Source organism: Chiloscyllium punctatum, chromosome 17 (genome assembly GCF_047496795.1).
Source record: "Chiloscyllium punctatum isolate Juve2018m chromosome 17, sChiPun1.3, whole genome shotgun sequence".
Classification (NCBI taxonomy): domain Eukaryota; kingdom Metazoa; phylum Chordata; class Chondrichthyes; order Orectolobiformes; family Hemiscylliidae; genus Chiloscyllium; species Chiloscyllium punctatum.
This window is the reverse complement of record NC_092755.1, coordinates 6,731,311-6,750,993: the sequence shown is the minus strand read 5'-3', so window position 1 is coordinate 6,750,993 and position 19,683 is coordinate 6,731,311.

Here is a 19,683-nt window from a genome sequence, read left to right as displayed (position 1 = left end):
AAACTGCAGCACCTCACATATCTCAGTTTTACCTCATTGTGACCCACTGGTTAATCATTGTGTCATCCACAACATTGTTTATCATCCTCCAATATCCCCCCCCCCCCAACCATCTCCCACATTCTTATCATCACCATTTTTGAATTTCAGAAAAAAAAAACTTGATTTTCTTCCTGTTCTACCAATGTGGTTGCAGAATTGGGAATTCCAGTCTCTTGATTTTCCAATTTTGGTGAATTTACAGCATGAATCAGTTATGGTCTTTTGTGAGGGAGCCACAAACAGTATTTTGGACATGGAGTTGAATTCTGCTTTTATAGTCCGCCCCTCTGCATGTATTATTCATAATGCTTGGACATCATTAACCTTGGACTAGCTTTTGGCACCTTGACCTGCAGCATTTCCATTTTAAGTGGGCCTGTAATTTATTCTTTACAACATTCGTTGCAATTGTCGGAGCTGAAAGAACCCTTTCATCTGCAGGATGGACACAGGCTTATTCATTAATTTTGTTTGAAAGAGCAAGAGCAATATTGATAAAGATTGAATTAAATTCTGGATTATAAACACACTATAGAAGATAATTCACGTTGTCATTTCTACGTTGAATGGGAAGCAAATAAAAAGAACAAATACCCACCATTCTGAATATTGTTTGGAAAGTGATGTCATGTAGATATAATGCATTAATGAAGACCACGCATCAATTTTCTTTTGAATATTGCGAGGACATTGTTCAAACAGTGTTCTTGTCTTTTGCTCCTTATTCTTTCAACTGATATTCCCGTGTAAATCGAGGTGAGATCAGAGAGACTTCCCTTTCAATCGAAGCAGGACTTGACTGAGGGTGGAATCAAGGACCCTGTGCAAAACTGTAATTAATGGGAATTAGAGAACATTCTGCACTGGGAATAGGAACAAGACAAAAATGAGTCTCTGCAAAGTATCTTCCAAGTTGCATGTCATCCTGACTAGGGACTAATTTGCTTTTCCTTCACAAGTATTTGTTAAAATTCTTGGAATGCCTCTACAAACAGCTCTGTCTGAATCTGCTTCAGTTCGGATTGAAGAGGTAAAACATGACAATTCTGTGTCGCTTATTCCAGAGCCATTGGGGATGACAAATAAAGTCTTCCCTTGCTGGTGCCTTCCAAATCCAGGATGAATATGTCTTGTTAAAAAATACAAAGATATCTTATGCTTTCAGAGTTATATGCAAACTATCAGAAAGGTAAGATCTTGCTGGATGAGTACGATGCCAGTGACAACAGGAGCATGATAAGACATTGATAACAATTAGGATCAGTACTTCAATCAGTTACATTCAGAGGATTGATCATGTGATGTCATGACCACCGAGTTCAACATTTTCATGATGCATTATGACAATGGCAATAAACTATCGGTATTTAGGGAGCTGTCAGGCACATCGTTTTTCATTTTTCATTCAAAAACCGTAACTTGAGCGTCAACAGAAATGGCAGCTTCACTGTTCCCTTTCAGATCAGACAAATATCCACAGTCCAAAAGAGTAACTAAGTTGAAAGTGCAGGAAAACATGTGCAGGTTCTGAGAAGAGAGAAAAATAATTAACTTCTTGAGTCCAATATGAGTTTTTTCAGAAAAGGATCATATCAGACTCAATATGCTGCCTCTGTTTCTACCTCCAGATCCTGACTCATCTGTGGTGTTTTGTCACTGTTTACTGTTTGTATTTCAAATTTACATTTCCCCCAGTATTCCCAAGCACAGTGACTCCGTTTTTGGGGAGGAGGCGGGAGGGGGGGTATGGTGTGTCAGTGGTTAGCATGGTTGTTTCACAGTACCAGGGATCCGGTTTGGGGGAGAGGGGGAGGCCGCCATGGTGACTCAGTGTTCAGAATGGCTGTTTCACAGTACCAGTGGCCCGGTTTGTGGGGAGGGAGGGGGAGGGGGCATGGTGTCTCAGTGGTTAGCACGGAAGTCTCACAGTACCAGGGACCCATTTGGGGGGAGGTTGGTGGCGGGGGGCGGGAGAGGGAGGGCAGCACGGTATTTCAGTGATGAACACAGCTGTCTCACAGTAACAGGAACACAGTTTACACTGTTTTTATTGAGTTTTGACATTCTCCACGGGTCTGCTAGTGTTTCCTTCAGGTTCCTTCCACAGTCCAAACAGATTCAGTATATTGGTCATGATAAATTTGCCACCATGTGCAGCTAGGTGTGTTAGCTATGGAAAATGCTTGCATAAGCTAGAAAACGGGTTAACAAATGCAAATGCAGAAGTAGGATATGAGGTGGTTCTGGGTGAAATGCTGTGCAGACGGTTAGTGTGGATTCGATGGGCCAATGTCCCACAAAATAAAAAAAAAGTCAAATCAAACAAAATAAGTTACTGGTGATCAGAAACAAAAAGAAGCAGAGTGCTAGGGAAACAGAGTAGTTTTGGCAGCCTCTGTCGAGAGAAAAACAGAGTTAGCATTTGAAATCCCCTAACCATGTATCAGATCTGAAAGCACCTGGGACATTGTGTAATGTGTGTTGGTGGAATGATTGGAGTATATGGAGAAATAGAGGGATTAAAAATGGATTATTGATAATCAGCTGCGATGGAATTAAAATGTGAGATTATTTTCATGAATTTTCACCTTTTCGCATATTCCTGTGTATCATGCACATGTCGGTATGTTTCCAAGTCCATGTTTCACCTAAGTTCTATCCTCTCCACCTCTCTTTCCTGAGTGTGGACATCTTTCCTTCATTAATAGGCCAGCATTTATTTCCCTTTCCGAGTTGCTCTTGAGAAGGTGTTGGGGAACTGCCTTTCTAAACCCATGCACTTAGACATACTATCGGCTACAAGTACTCAGGTCTGTCTGGTTTCACTTCTTTGAGAACTTGTAGTATTATGCCTGAATAGCTGGCTTGGCCATTGCAAAGGACATTTGAGAGTCTATCATTGCTGACGGCCTGGAATCGCATGTAAGTCAGACCAGTGAAGATAGCAAATTTCCTTCTCTGAAGGACACTAGTGAGCCAGTGCTTATTAGTTTTGACAACCATCAATATTTCATTAGATTGCTAATTCCAAATGTTTTATTGAATTCAAGTTCCACCGTCTGCTGTGATGGGCTTGAAGTCCGGGTTTAGGTCATTGTATGATGTACTTAGCAGGCTGAATGATATCAATCTCTTCCTGCATAAATCCTTAGAGGGCAGAATGGTCTCATTATAACGATGCTGACTGGCTGAGTGGGAACTTTCTTTATCTCTGTAATATTACTGAGTGCTTCAGAGAACAACACATGGGTTAGGAGCAGCAGCTGGCCATTCAGCCCCTCGAGCCTGCTGCACCGTTCAGAATGTGCATTGCTGATGTGATTGTAACTAAATACCCCTCTCCAGTCTGTTCGACTATACTTGGATTCTCTTGTTCATCAAAGACCTATGGAAATCAACCTTGAGTGTTTTCAGTAACCCCGTCTTCATTGCTACTTTGGCATGAGAACACCACAGATCACACAACCCTAAAGAGAAAGGAGCATCCCTGTCTCAGTCTGAAATGGGAAGGTGCTTATTCTCAAAATGTGCTATCCTCAAACCAATCACCACTCTTTTGAGAAAGAAGGAGATTACAATTAGGAACAAATATTGACCATTCAATCCCCCAAACCTACTCATATTCCCATTAACTCTCCTAAATCACATACTTACCAATTTGGGTCTCCAGTGAACTTGTGGGAAGACAATCCCAGGCACCACAAGATCATACCTGCATGAGACACTGGAGCATAATTAGGCCATTCAGCCCATCTACTCTGCCATGGCATTTGATCATGGCTGAAATGTTTATCAACCCCATTATCCTGTCTTCGACTGACCATTGATCGCTTTTTATTAATATATATATATATATATATTAAAGACATTGTGTGTGCCTGCACGTGGGGTTGTGTTCGTGGTGTTTGTGTGCAAATGTCCATATCCATGTGCGTATCTCTGTGTGCATGTGTTATGTGTGTTAGTGTCAGTATCTACGTTTGTGTGTACCTCTGTCTGCATCTTCATGCAATGTTTTTGAAGAAAATACATTGAAATTGGAATCAGTATCCTTCCTCCTCTCCCTCTGTCTGTCCCTGTTGTTCACAGAGTTCATGGAATCCCTATAGTGTGGAAGCAGGCCCTTCGGCCCAACACGTCGACACTGATCCTTCGAAGAGTAACACACCCAGACCCATCCCCCTACTATCCTACTTTTATGCATGACTAATGTCCCTAATCTACACACCCCCGGGCACTATGGGCAATTTCGCTTGGCCAATTCACCTAACCTGCACATCTTTGGACTTTGGGAGGAAGCTGGAGCACCCAGAGAAAACTCATGCAGACACAGGCATAATGGGAAAACTCCACACAGTCAGTTCCCGACGGTGAAATTGAACCTGGGTACCTGGCGCGGTGAGGCAGCAGTGAGAACCAATGAGTTTTATGATTAGATTCATACAATTCTACCCTCTGCTGGCCTTCCCGCACCACTGCATCAGTAGCAGAGTTTTTTTTAACTCTCTGATAAGATAACAAATCCTTTACTGTCGATCTCTGAAACTTGCATTGCTGTTTAGTTTTTCGAATGATGTCTTTGAACACACAGACCAGTTTCATCAATATTGAGCGATATTTCTGCTAGGCCTTTGTCAGGATTTTTCAATACTTGTTCACATTTTTTAAGCATTGCAAGACACAGAATGAGAAATAAATTCTTCTCATCTCCGGACAAAATGGTTCACTCGGAGGTGAGCATTTCCATTCTGACAGTCCTAAGTATATTTGCAACCCTCCAGCTACCAGCATTGTGTCTGTGTCTGCGTGTGTGTGTGTGTGTGTTGATGGTGCTGTGAGCTGCTGCCCTCTCTCCCACCCAGATTGAATCATCGTATATTATCACACTCTGCCACTGTCACTGCAGTTGGATGCAGAGGCCAGCTGCGGGAGAGATTGTGTCATTTTAAGCACCACAGAGACTGTCAGAACTGCACCCACATTTAGATACTCATAGACATGGGTGTCTGTTAATGGAAAAGCACAGCTGGTCAGGCAGCATCCGAAGTGCACAAAAATCGCGGTTTCGAGCCGTTCATCAGGAAGTGTAAATCCTGGAAATGTGGTCTGTCCAGAGCCTGAGAAAGCCTCAAAATCCCCACCTTTACATTGTAGTACTCTCGAGATGAATGATATCATCGTATTTGCCTTCTGAACTAATGACTCAACCTACAAGTTTATCTTCAGTGAATCCTGGACTTGGCATCCCAAGTCTCTTTGAATTCAGATTTCTGAATTTTCTTCCCATTTAGTAAATAGTCCATGCCTGTATTCTTCATACCATAATGCATGACCCCACACTCTCCATCTACTACTCCTTTTCCCATTCTCCTAAACTGTCTAAATCTTCCTGCAGGCTCCCTGCCTCCTCAATATTATCTGCCCATCCATCTATCTTTGCATCATCTGCAAAAGTAGCCAGAATGCCCTCAGTTCTCCCGTCCAAATCATTAACCACAAAGTGAAATGTTGTGCTCCAAACACTGACCCTTGTGGAACACGACTAGTCACCAGCTGCCATCCTGAGAAGGACCATTTTATCCCCACTGTGCCTCCCGCCAGATAGCCATACTTTTAACCATGTTAGTACTTGGCCGCGAGCACCATGGGTCTTTATCTTAATCTGCAACCTCCTCTGCGGTACCGTATTAGAGGCATACTGGTTGTCTACATTGTTAACTCCATTGTGTTCCTTGATCTAAACTGCTTGTTACCTCTTCAAAGAATTCTCATTAACTTGAGGGCAAGGTATTTATTGAAATGGGGAGCAATCACAACATCAGGGTTATTCCTACAGAGTGGAAGTGTTCCTCAAAGCAGTCTCTGGTCTCCCAAGTGTAAGGTAGACTGCATTTTGAGCAGCAATGCCAGGAGACTGGATTGAAAGTGTACAAGTGAAATGTTGCTTCACCTGGGAGGTGTATTTGGGGCCTTAGACAGTGAGGAGGGAAGAGGTGAATGGGCAAGTTTTGCAGCTTCTGCAATTGCATGGGAAGGTGCCATGAGGGAGTGGGGGAAGTGTTCGAGGTGATGGAGGGTGTCAGAAAGGGGATCGTTACTGTGAAATGCTGACAGTGAACGGGAGGGGAAGATATGTTGAAGGTGCTGTTCGACTGGAGGTTGTGGAAGTAGCGGAGGATGATTCTGTGAAAGTGGATTCCAGTGCAGTAGGAATTGAGGGCAAGGGGAGATCTCTCATTGTTCTGGGAAAGAGGGGAAGATATGAGGGCAGAAGTGAGGGAGATGGGGCAGTCACAGCTCAAGGGTCAGTCCATCAGAGTGAGAGGATTTCTTATTTGAGAGAAAAGGTGGTCATGTAGGAAGCTTCCCACTGGAATGTGACATCCCCAAACAGAAATGACAGAGCCAGAGAAACTGGGAGAATGGCATCACTCTCAGCTGATCATGTGTTCAGCCACATACGGAGCCACAAAGTAATTCCATAATATAAACAAAACCGTAGTCAGATGAAAGTTCTTGAACTGTCTCTAACAAAAGGCTTTTTTTAACAAACAGGTAAGAAAAAGGGTAGACAGGTCATCAGTAATTCATAGCTGGACTTTTAAAAGTGGTTGCAAAGTGACTGGGGGCACTGTGCGAAATATTCCATAATTCTCTGGATTACAGGAATGTTCCAGTGAAACTGGCGAACCTCCAATGTGGCGCCTGTGTTCAAGAATGGAGTGAGTCTTCAAGTGTTTAGATACTATGTTCGTCTGAATGATGCAGTATTTTTGAGAAGATGAATGGTCTCGTGATGTACTTTTATTCTGAGGGATTAAAAGAAATCTCCTTCTACTGATGTGTTCCAAACTGGGGGACAAACATTTGTCTGAACCTGGGAGTTATTTGGGAAACTATCTGGAACATTGTAAAAAACGACATTATCCAGAGAATTCTAGTTACAGTATTTTCCAGAAGAATTTATCACCATGTAGGGGTACTGCAGAGGTGAGAGGGTGGGTAGGTGCTGCATGCAGTAGTGAGAGTGGTGGAGTGTGAGCCTTGTTCGGCAGTATGTGCTATAACAGATATACAGTGAGTGTGAGGGAGCAGAGAGAATATGGTGACCCTTATCCTTGTGTTATTGATGTTTGTCCTTTATTGCTGGATATTTCTTCAGACAACAGATACTGCATTGAGCTGGGTGGGGAACTCAGACTATGCTCGGTTTGTCTGGTGGTGTGGCCTGCTCTGGGAATAGAATGGTCGTCTTCTGTACCTCTTCTCCACCAGGACCTCCGTGTCCCTGTCAACAAACCGTGGTGTAATTGCCCCTTAAATGCCATGCTCAGGGGAAATTGTGCAGAGCAGTTCTAAACTGAGAAAAGGCAAACCTGTGCCCATTGGCCTTTTAAAAATGGCACCAGTGCTCACTTGGTAAGCTCTGAACATTGTTCGATCCTGGATGGATTGTGGAGCTGTAACCGAGCAGTATACTTGTCTACGCAGTATTTCATGATCAACAGATATCTCGTCTTGCCTTATATGTGTCCGTGCTGGATCTGTGACGAGGAATGAGTATCCGATATAAATCCTGACATAAATATCACTCCTCTAGCTCGGCCAATTCTGCTGTCAAACCCCATATTTCTGCAATATGTTGTCCATTAAGTAATTGCCCAAGCAAAATACGAACATCTGTCTCTCTGTTATGGAGCACAGCAGATCCCCTCAAAGCACATGGAGAAGGTAGTCTTGACCCGAATGTTTTCTTATTGAAAAGGTAAATGTCAGATGCTGTGTTTCAGCTACAATTTAATTGGTCAAAATATATAACATTAAGCAAAACACAATCTATTCAAGCACAGTACACAAAATATAACGAACATAAGAGAATCTTGGAATAACTTAATTCTTTTGGAAATCTAAACAGAATAATAGGTTATTTAACTAAGAGTAACTGATCCAATATGGTAACGGGGGAAGAAGTGAGGACTGCAGATGCTGGAGATCAGAGCTGAAAAACGTGTTGCTGGAAAAGCGCAGCAGGTCAGGTAGCATCCCAGGGGCAGGAGAACCGACGTTTCGGGCATAAGCCCTTCTTCAGGAAGAAGGGCTTATGCCTGAAACGTCAATTCCCCTACTCCTTGGATGCTGCCTGACCTGCTGCGCTTTTCCAGCAACACATTTTTCACCAACCAAAATGGTAACATCCCAGAAACACATATTTGTCTTCAAACAATCCAAGAAATAGATTGTCTCACATACAGTTCTCCAACCCAGGCGGAAAGAACATCAAAAAACAATCAAAAGAGAAATCTCAGAGAGAGAGTGTGTAGCAGCCGGGAGAGATTTACTGCCTATCCAACCCTGCTGAGAACCCCAGAATAACTGGCGAGAGGGAAAACAAATAATACTGGTTCTGGGAGAAAATGACCATCACTCCACAGGACCAGGCCACGGCTGCAAGGACCACAAGGAATGGACTGTATCTACACCATATATGGCACTGTAGAAGCCTCTCAAAATGCCTAACTCCACTTAAGCCGTTAAATGATGGTCAAATAAATGTCAAAGTTAAACATAAATAAATAAACCCAAAGGATGCACAGGCCTGATGATCAGACACAGACGACGTTAGGTGCCCAGAAATTCCTACCCGGCCAAAACAAAGTACAATTATTGAGCTTTTGAGAGAAATCATCATCTCCCTCCCTCACCTCAAAATTAGAGATGTACCATTCACCCAACAGTCAGCGATGTCAACATTCCATCCAGTCTAAGTATTGTTGGGGTATGTCAGGGTTGTCATGAAATGAGTTAACTGAAGCTGATTGTTCAGTGACTGCGATTAATATCTGTCTTCCTGGATCTAACTGGGTCACTGGAGGCTTTCCCTCTTCCATAATTATGGTCTTCTTTCAACTTGTTATGCTATAGTATTTGGGCCAGAGTCAACCTCAAAAAGATTGGGATCAGTAGATGCAGAGAGAGGGAGAGATCAGAATCTGAGAACATTAGATGGAATATTCCAACAATGGATCAGAATCTGAGAACATTAGACTGGAATGTTCCAACAATGGATCAGAATCTGAGAGCATTAGACTGGAATGTTCCAACAATGGATCAGAATCTGAGAACATTAGACTGGAATATTCCAACAATGGATCAGAATCTGAGAACATTAGACTGGAATGTTCCAACAATGGATCAGAATCAGAGAACATAAGACTGGAATGTTCCAACAATGGATCAGAATCTGAGAACATTAGACTAGAATGTTCCAACAATGGATCAGAATCTGAGAACGTTAGACTGGAATGTTCCAACAATAGACAGGAGTTTATCCTTTGCTCTTTACTGGTTTTCTCTGGATTGGGCATGGTTATAGTTGCAGATAGAAGCCGTACTGGTGATTATTCAGGCAGGTTACTACCCCATCCTCGCTATCGTTGGTGTTCCTGGTAAGCCTACCTCTGTCAATTGTATAAATGATGGTGAAGGTTATTGTTACTTCGGTTATTTATATTTAGCAAATATAAACTTTCAGTCATAAACTCCACTTCCTTTTCATGCATTCCAAAATCTTTATGAATATATAAGAAGGAACTAGACTGATTAGAACTTTGAGTCCCGTTTTACTCAAAACTGTTTTACCATTCTGGATTCTCTCTGTCATTAAAACGGTCAAATTCCACCTCTATAATATCCCCAGTCTCCATTTCTGTCTCAGTGCTGTTGCTGAATGAGCTTGTCATCTTCCCCTTTGTTAACTTAAGACCTTATGGCATCAATGCTCTTCTGACCTTCCTTCCCCATTACAAATATTTTGACCACAGACTTTTTCTTGTCTCTACAGTTACTTTACACGAGGGACACTGTATCAGAGTAAGAATATCACTGACTGTGAACTTCAGAGGCACAGGCTATGACTCTAAAAGCTGGTGACAGAACAGAAATTCGAATGACAAAAATTGGAATGAAACCTAAATTCACTCATGGCAACAATAAACCACCAGATTTCTTTTTCCTCATTTTGCTGATAACATTTGGTAAAGAACCTTAAGTTTTTTGCCCAGTCTGGACTAAGTGTGAATTCAGACCCACATCATTGTGGTTGGCTCCATATTTTTTTGCAAATGGCCTCACAGTCAATAGCAATTAGTTATGGATAACAAATGCTGCCCTTACCAGTAATACTGGCATCCTGAGAAACAACAACATTAAAAATCAAATAAACAAATGGATATTGAAGATTTGACATAAAATTCTGCAGCATCTAGAAGTGTTGGAGAATCTCAGTAGCCATGTCTCTCTGTCGGGAGAAACACAGATAATGGTACGATTGCAGTGATCCTATCAAAACTTAATGTAACTGGGAAATAATATTATTTATATCAGGAATGGTTAGAAGGGTGAGTGGGAGGTTTGTGTTGAATGAATTGAGAAACGTTCAGAAAAAGAGAGACAGAGCAAGAGAAAGGCAAAACAAACAGAAGGATTGCTGATGATGAACTGAAAGGAAAATAGAATTAAAGTTATTCTAACATTTCGCAATCAGATATTCCTGAATATCATGTCATTTCGGGATGTCCCTGTTTAAAGTTAGTTATTTTCCTTCTATCTCTCTTCTCTGAGTGGGGTGATCAACTCCATTAGCAATACTGGTGCTGCACGTCAAGTTGCTCAGATACAGAGAAACCTAATGTCACATTGTCAACTGCTTCTGTAGACAGATGAACTGGTATCGTGAGACTGTGTGGTGACGTAACAGCTTTCTTAGCTAGGAAGAGAAACTGAGGAGAGGGAGGCATTTACAACCCTGAATGGGTTGGGGGAATTGACTTGCTGCTGTCATTAGAAATTCAGTGGAGTTTTTTTGGATTGGATTCTCGGGTTTGCATCGTCAGCTGCTGCGTTCATTCAGGAAGACCCGATGCTCTGGTGAACCCACTCTGGACAGTGAATTTACAGAGTGTCTGGGTGCATGGGAAACAAATGGAGCTGAGACTCCACAGAAGGGAAGCTCTGTAAACAGGGTGGGGCTGGGCACTGCACATTCCTCCCTTGGATTTCCAGGAATATTTGTCTAAGACGGACCCATTCCAAGTGTAAAGTGCAAAACCAGTTTGCTTCAAAAATGAGGTGGTCACTGAGCTGTGTCCCCACATTCAGTATAACCTGCAGCTTCGCACCAGGGTGCTGACTCTCACCATGAAGTGAACTGTTAAAATTCCAGGCAGGAGTGCGTAATGTATCTTCCGATGTACCAAGAGCTGTCAGAAACCATCTGCCTGTTGAGAAGAATACATTGGTTCCATCTCCACAGGGGAAGGTGCAGAAACTAACTTCCAGAAATAGGGAACAGGGGGACTGGTAAAAATAAGAAACTGCAGGAAATTAGAATTATTGAAAACTATGTTTTTTGAAAATCTAATTGAATTGAAGTTTCATAAGTTGCTAAATCTGATGAGCTGCATCCCAGAGTATTCAGGAGGTGGTATTAGAGCTCAATAGACAATAGACAATAGGTGCAGGAGTAGGCCATTCTGCACTACGAGCCTGCACTACCATTCAATATGATCATGGCTGATCATCCTTAATCAGTACCCTGTTCCTGCCTTATCTCCATAACCCTTGATTCCAGTATCCTTGAGAGCTCTATCCATTCTTTCTTAAATGGATCCAGAGACTGGGCCTCCACTGTCCTCTGGGGCAGAGCATTCCACACAGCCACCACTGTCTGGGTGAAGAAGTTTCGCCTCATCTCTGTCCTAAATTGTCTACCCTGTATTTTTAAGCTGTGTCCTCTGGTTCGGCACTCACCCATCAGCAGAAACATGTTTCCTGCCTCCACAGTGTCTAATCCTTTAATAATCTTATATGTCTCAAACAGATCCCCTTTCAGTCTTCTAAACTCAAGGGTATACATGCCCAGTTGCACGAGTCATTCAGCGTAAGGTAGTCCCGCCATTCCAGAAATTGACCTCGTGAACCTATGCTGCACTCCCTCAATAGCCAGAATGTCTTTCCTCAAATTTGGAGACCAGAACTGCACACAATACTCCAGGTGTGGTCTCACCAGGGCCATGTACAGCTGCAGAGGAACCTCTCTGCTTCTATACTCAATCCCTCTTGTTATGAATACCAGTATGCTATTAGCCTTCCTCACCACCTGCTGTACCTGCAAGCTTACCTTCGTTGATTGGTGTAGAAGAACACCCAGATCTCTTTGTACTGCCCCTTTACCTAAATTGATTCCTTCTGCCTTCCTGTTCTTGCCACCAAAGTAGATAACCATGCATTTATCCACATTAAACTGCATCTGCCATGCATCTGACCACTCCCCTAACCTGTCCAGGTCACCCTGTAATCTCCACACATCCTCCTCACCGTTCACCCTGCCACCCTGCTTAATATCATCAGCAAATTTGCTAATGTTATTACTAATACCATCTTCTATATCATTAAAATATATTGTAAAAGCTCGTGAAAGAACTACTGATTATTCTTCAAAGCTTGTTATATTCTGGAAAGGATCCTGCAGACTGGAAAGCAGCTATTGTAAACGTAAATATTTACAACAGAACTGAGAGGGAAAACAGAAAACGAAATAGCTCTGTATCAGCTGTGAGAAAAAGACATTGTCACCTTTTGTAATGGATTTGTGACCTAGACACTTGGAGAATAGTGATCTGATTTGATAGAGTCGGCTTAGATTCTGGAAAGGGAAATTATCTTTGATTAACTTGCTGGAAATTATGGAGATTGTCCGCTGTGACATTGAAAATTGAGAACCAATAGGAATGGAGTGTTTATTTTTTCAGCTGATGTTTGACATTGTTGAATACAGTTGAGTGGGGAAAGTTAAATTCCATGGGTATGTAGATGTGAAATATATACCACATGGTATAAAAATTGGATGTTGGAGACAATGAAGGGAGTGTGATTTTTCTCTGGACTGAAGGCTTGTTGGGTATCAGAATAATCAGTGTTTGCGCAATAGCTGTTCACGAGCTTTAAAAACTGAATCAGATGTGAACAAATATCTTCATTCACATTTATTTTTTTTTTCAATGGTGAGAGATTGGGAAGTGTTGTTGTTTAAAAGGACCTGGATTACCTTGGTCATACGTCAGTAACAGAATTATTGCGTTGCAGGAAGTAAGTAATATGTGGCTCTTCATAAAAATGATTGAAGTTCCAGAGTTGGTAGATCTTTCCTAATGGTAGTGTTTTTTTGAGAGAGTATTTGGGGCATTGCGTAGAGATTTGGTCTGTTTTATAAATCATGATCTCTTTGTCACTGAGAGAGTCCAAAGGAGTTTTACCAGACTAAACCCTGGCATGATGTTATCAGAAGGAGAGAGTGCAGGAAATATGAGTTTAACCTGTAGCTCTGTGAGAGAATAAGAAGTTGATACTTGATGGTTACGGACAGACACTCATTACATCCCAAACAACTGAATAGGATCAAAATTGCAGACTATTCATTGGATGTTTGATTCCCAAAAGTTTACATGCCTCTGCAGAGCCTTCATGTCGATTGACAGAAAGGTACAGGCTCTAAATGAACTCTGGGCACTTGAAAGCACAGTTACTGTGTGACACTGTACTGAATGTCACTTTGTACACAAGCCTGTCAGCAGTCACAATACCTTCATTTTGAAAGAGTTAACAATTCTGTACCAGCTTCTGACCTCCATAGAGACCATGAGTCTGCTTTCTTGAAGATGGAAGACATTTTCGAAAATGGTTAATAAAGTTGGCTTCATTCCTACTACCAGAAAACCATGTGAAAATAGCACATAGGTAGTATGAGCAATTAGCCATGTGGACCAGGTTGGAACAGTCCACCTGTTCAGTCACTGCTCCATTTGTTTGTGACTTTGCAGCATCTCTGACACCTTCCTGTTCCTGTATTAGTGACTTGTGAAGCTGAATGACGTCTTCCTGTTCCTAATGTAAGTGACTCCGGGTGTGAAATGGTCTCTTTCTGATCCCATGTAAGTGACATGTGGGAGTTAGCAGATTCCTTCTTTTCCTGTGTAATAGGCAGGAGGGACTGAATGAGCTACCACACGTCCTGTCCAGTAGTTTGATTGGCTAAGTAACTTCCCCATATTCTTGTGAACCCAGATTGTGGTGCAGAATGAGCACCTCCGTTTACTGTGGAAATGTGCAGTGTCTGCCATTGCTGTTACATGAATGTTACCCAGGCTTTAACAGCATGATCTTGAATGGTGTCCAGTTCTAGTTGCACATGGACACTCTCTACTTCAAGAGCTGAGTAGTGACAACTTGATGTAAACTTGATTTGAACATGATGGAAACTTCTGTGAATATCCCCACTCTTTCTCAGTTTGGACTCAATGGGCTGAATGGCCTCCTCCGACACTGTTGTGATTCTATAATGACCAACTGGAGATGCCTGGGCTGAGGGAGCTACTCCGAGGATCTCCTACAAATGTGTCCCATGGCTGAGATGATTGATGTCCGCTGGTGATAGCCATCTTCCCTTGTGCATGTGATTGATTCCAAGCAGTGGAGAGGTCACAATCGAATCTCATTAAGTGCGATTTTGCTCAGACTCCTTGACGTCATCCTCAGTCTAATACTGCCTTGAGTTCAGGGCCAGTCTCTCTTACCTGAGCCCCCATGTTTAATTTATTGTTCATATCAATAGGTCATGGTGTAGAAGCAGAGAATGTTTTCTTCAAACAGAGTGTAGTGAATATCAGGAATTCTCTTGCACAAAGGGTTAAGGGAGCGAGATCACTGAAAGGGACCAATGGTGTTCTTCAGGGATCAGTTCTGGGACCTCTGCTCGTTGTGACCTTTATAACTAACTTGGATGAGGAAGTGGAAGGGTGGGTTAGTAAGTTTGCTGATAACACGAAGGTTTGTAGATTGATACATAGCATGGGGGGCTGTTTTAAGTTGCAACGGGATATTAACATAATGCCGAGCTGGGCTAAGAAGCGGCAGATGGAGTTCAAATTGGAAAAGTGTGAAGTGATTATTTTTGTAAGTTTGAATTTGAATTTGAATGCAGGGTTATAGGCGGAATTCTTTCCAGTGTGGAGTAATAGAGGGATCTTGGTGTCCATATCCTTACATCCTTCAAAGTTGTGGCCTAAATTGACCGGGTTGTTAAGAAGGCGAATGGAGTTAGCGTTCATTAACAGGGTGATTGATTTTAAGAGCTGTGAGGTTATGCTGCAGCTCTATAGAGCCCTGGTTAGACCACACTTGACATATTGGGTCCAGTTTTGGTCATCCAATTAAAGGAAAGATACGGAAAATTTATAAAGGCTGCAGTGGAAATTTACCAGAATGCTGCCTGGACTGGAGGGCAGGTCTTATGAAGAAAGGTTGACAGAGTTAGGGTTTTTATCATTGGTGTGAAGAAGGATGAGAGGTGACTTGATAGAGATAAACAAGATGGTGAGAGGTATATATATATATAATATATATATATAAATTGGATAGCCAGATGCTTTTTCCAAGTCAGAAATGGCTATCACGATGGGGCATCTTTTGAAGTGAGGTTTCGAGGAGATCTCAGAGGTCAGATCCTTACACAGAGAGTGGTGGGTGCGTGAAATGCACTGCCAGCAGTGGTATTTTGCCAGCTATATTAGGGACATGTAAGTGACTCTTACATAGGCACATGGGAGGATAGTACAATGTCGTGTATTTAGGCTAGTCTGATCTGAGAGTAGGAAAAAAGATCGGTGGAACATCGAGGGCCGATGGGCCTGTACTGTGCTGTACTGTTCTATGTTCTATCTTCTATGAAACTATTTAAAGGGGGGTAGATGGAGTTTGACCCCTCAGAGACGTGAGGTATATGAGGAATCGGGCATTAAAGAGGATTTGAGACCTAGAGTAGATCAACAATGACCTTAGTGAAGAGCAAGGCAGTATTGGTGATTGAACGATTTGTTCCTGTTTCTGATGTTCTCATATTCTGTTATTGAAAAGTTTGTGGGTGTAATTTTCCTGGAAAGTCTGTTATTGAATATTGCAGTTAGGGACACCAGAGGACTCTGTGAGAAATCGCTAGCTGAGGTCTGGGGTCTGTATTCACAGTGAATCTGGGTCTACAACATGAACAACAAATGGTGCACAAGTTGCAGAGGGGGGAAGTTCTGTATAGAGAGATGCGGTGCCTGTTTCATACGCAACCTGGATTTTCCAATTATACTTTCCAAATCTCGTAAACCGTGTGGGACAGACTTGAGGGACTGAACAGTCTCTTCTGTTTCTGTGCACCATGTTATAGCAGTAAGCAGCTTCCAACTGCTCCTGTCTCGGAGGTTTAAGGGGCTGAAAGGAACACAGAAACATGGGACTGAGGAGCAGTAGTGGGTCATTAGACACTTTGACCCTTCTCCACCAGGCACCTACTGTGATTGATCAGGTTGTGGTCGCAACCCCACTTTCCTGTCTGTATCCCACTATCCGTGACTTACTGCTCTGCCAAATATTTAACTAACACAGCTTTCAATAAACGTAAACAAAGAGGAATGCCAAACTTCCGGGGAGGAGAATTCCGACTTGAACGGCCCTTTTAGAATTTTCCCCATCCCTCTTATAGAATCAGAGAGTCATACAGCATGGAAACATATCCTTTATTCCAGTTTGCCCACATCGGACAGATATTCCAATCTGGTCTAGTCCCATCTGCCATCATATGCCTCATATCCCACTGAACCATTCCTATTTATGTACCTATTCTGATATATTTCAAATGTGTAATTGTACCCGCTTTCAACATTTTCTCTGACAGCACTTTCTGTACACGCATCACCTTTGGCATGAAAATGTAACTCCTAAGGTCCGCTCTAAATCTTTCCCCCAGAACTTCAACCTATACCGTCTAGAACTGCACTCCCCGAACACTGGGAAAAAGACTTTGGCCATTCAGACTATCCATGCCCCACAAGATTTTATAAGCCACTTTTATGTCACCATTCACTCTCTTCCAGTCCAGGGGAAAAGCCTCAACTTGTTCATCTTCTCCCTGAATCTCAACTCCCCCGCCCTCCCAACCCCCCCCCCCCCCACCCCCAGTATCGAAAAATCCTTGTAAATCATTTCAGCGTCCTCTCAACATCCTCCCATCAGCAGAGCCAACATGGTGCGCAGTATTCTTAACGTGGCCTCACCTGCGTCCTGTACAGGGGTAACATGCCACATTAACTCCTATGCTCAATGTTTTGACCGATTAAGGCAAGCATGTCAAACGTGTTCTTCAGCATTCTATCTACCTGTGGCTCCACTTTCAAGGAACTGTCAACCTGCACCTGTAGGTCTCTTTGTTCAGTAACATTCCCGAGGGAACGACCCTGCTTTAATTTACCAAAATGCAAAACCTCACAAATATCTAAATTAAACTTATCTGCCAGTCCTTGGCCCTTTGATGGTCAAGGATGTCGCTGTACTCTAAGATAATCTCCTTCACTGTCCGCTACACCATTCTGTTGATGTTATCTGAAAACTTACTAACCATGCCTCTGATATTCACATCCAAGTTATTTATCTGCATGATGAAAAGCAGTGAGCTCAGCAGTGATTCTTTCAGGACACCGCTGGCCACATTCCTCCTGTCTGGAAAACAATCCGTTACCTTCAAGACAATTTTGTACTTAATTGGTTAACGTTCCCTGAATTCCATGTGACCTAACCTTTAGTAATCTGTTAGAATGATGAACCTCATTAAATACCTTGCTGCAGCTAGTGTAAACAATGTACATCAGACTACCTTCATCAACCGTCTTTGTCACGTCTTCAAAATACTCAATCACATTAATGATACTTGATTTACATGGCACAAAGCCATGTTGACTACCCCAAACCAGTCCTTGTCTTTCTAAATGCACGTAAAACATATCCCTCAAATCCCCCTCCAACAACCTACACTATGCTGACGTTAGGCTCACTGAGTTGACAGTTAACTGAGTTTTTAGATCACTGTTTCCTTTTCTAGTCCCACTCTTCTACTGGTCCCAAAATTTTCAATTATTACCAGGTTAATGAAATGGCCAATGATACAGATCTCAGAGTGTGTCAGGGTCAGTGTTAGGAACAAGTCAGGCAGATTTCTTTCATCTGCTAAAACAACATGTTTATGACTAAAAAAAGTTACTCAAACTATGATCGAAAGAAGAATGTTGAGTGGGTATTGAAAACATGTACATTAATATTTCCCTTTTGAAAAATACTGAGACACACACACACACACACACACACATACACACACACACACACACACACACACACACACACACGTTTGATGAAAAAACTGCGATGTTAACTTGAAAGAACGTTGTCCAAATACTATTGGAACTCATGACAAAAGGAAAAATGAGAGTTTGGCCCAAATGTTATTCTACTTGTAGAGCCAGAGAGTCCTACAACATGAAGACAGGCGCTTTGCCCCAAATTAGTCTATGTTGACCTTAATGTCCATCCACGCTAAACCCATTTCCCTGCTTTGGCCCATATGTTTCTGAACCTTTCCTCTCCATGTTCTTGTTCAAGTGCCTTTTAAATATTGTTCATGTAAATGTATCAACCACTGACAGATCATTCCATATGCGTATCACCCTCTGTGAAATATATCCCCTTCCTGGTCTCTTTTATTATTTCCCCTCTAACCTTCAGCTGATGCACTCTTGTCCTCGATTCCAAAACTCCGGGGAAAAAAGACTGTGTTAATTCACCATATCCGTGCCTCCCATTATCTTGTACCTGTCCCCATCATCAGTCCCCCTCAGTCTCCTATGCTCTAAAGAAAAATGTCATTGCTTCTCCAACCTCTCCCTGTAAATCAGACTGTTGGGTCATGTGAACATCCTTGTCCATTTCGTCTGCAATCTTTCCAGTTTAATAACATCCTTCTGATAGCAATGTGACCAAAACTGAACACAACAATGCAAGTGCGGCCTCAGCAACATCCTGAAACTTGCAACAGAACTTCCCAACTTCCACACTCAATGCCCTGACTGATGAATGCCAGTGTGCAAAAAACCATTTCACTCACCTGTCTGCCTGTGACTTTACTTTCAGAGAACCATGCACCTGTACTCTCTCCCTTTGTTCCACTACACCATTTAACTCCCTCCAATTCACCACGAACTTCCTGCCTTGATTTGACTTCACAAAATGCAAAACACACATTTGTCTATATTAAACTACATTTTCCCATTTTTCGGCCCACTTCCCCAGCTAATCAAGGTCCTGCTGCAATTTCTGCAAACTTCCCTCACTGTCATCAGCAAATTCTGTTAGACTTACTGTTCTATAGTTCCCAGTTATTTCTTTCCTTCCCTTCTTGAATAAGGGAACAACATTCGCTACCCTCCAGTCTTCTGGGATCCCACCTGTAGCTAACGATGATGCAAAAATATTGGCCAGAGTCCCTGTAGTTTCTTCTATAGCCTCCTGCTGTGTTCTTTGAAGCATATGATCAGAACCAGGAGAGTTATCCACCTTTCTACATTCTAATACCTGTATATCCAACACCTCCACTACTATGATGACTGTCGCCAAAGCTATCACCACTAACTTCCATAAGCTCCCACATCAAGTCTTCATGTATTTATCTATGGTAAATACAGAGGAGAAATATTAATTAAGAACCTTCAGAAT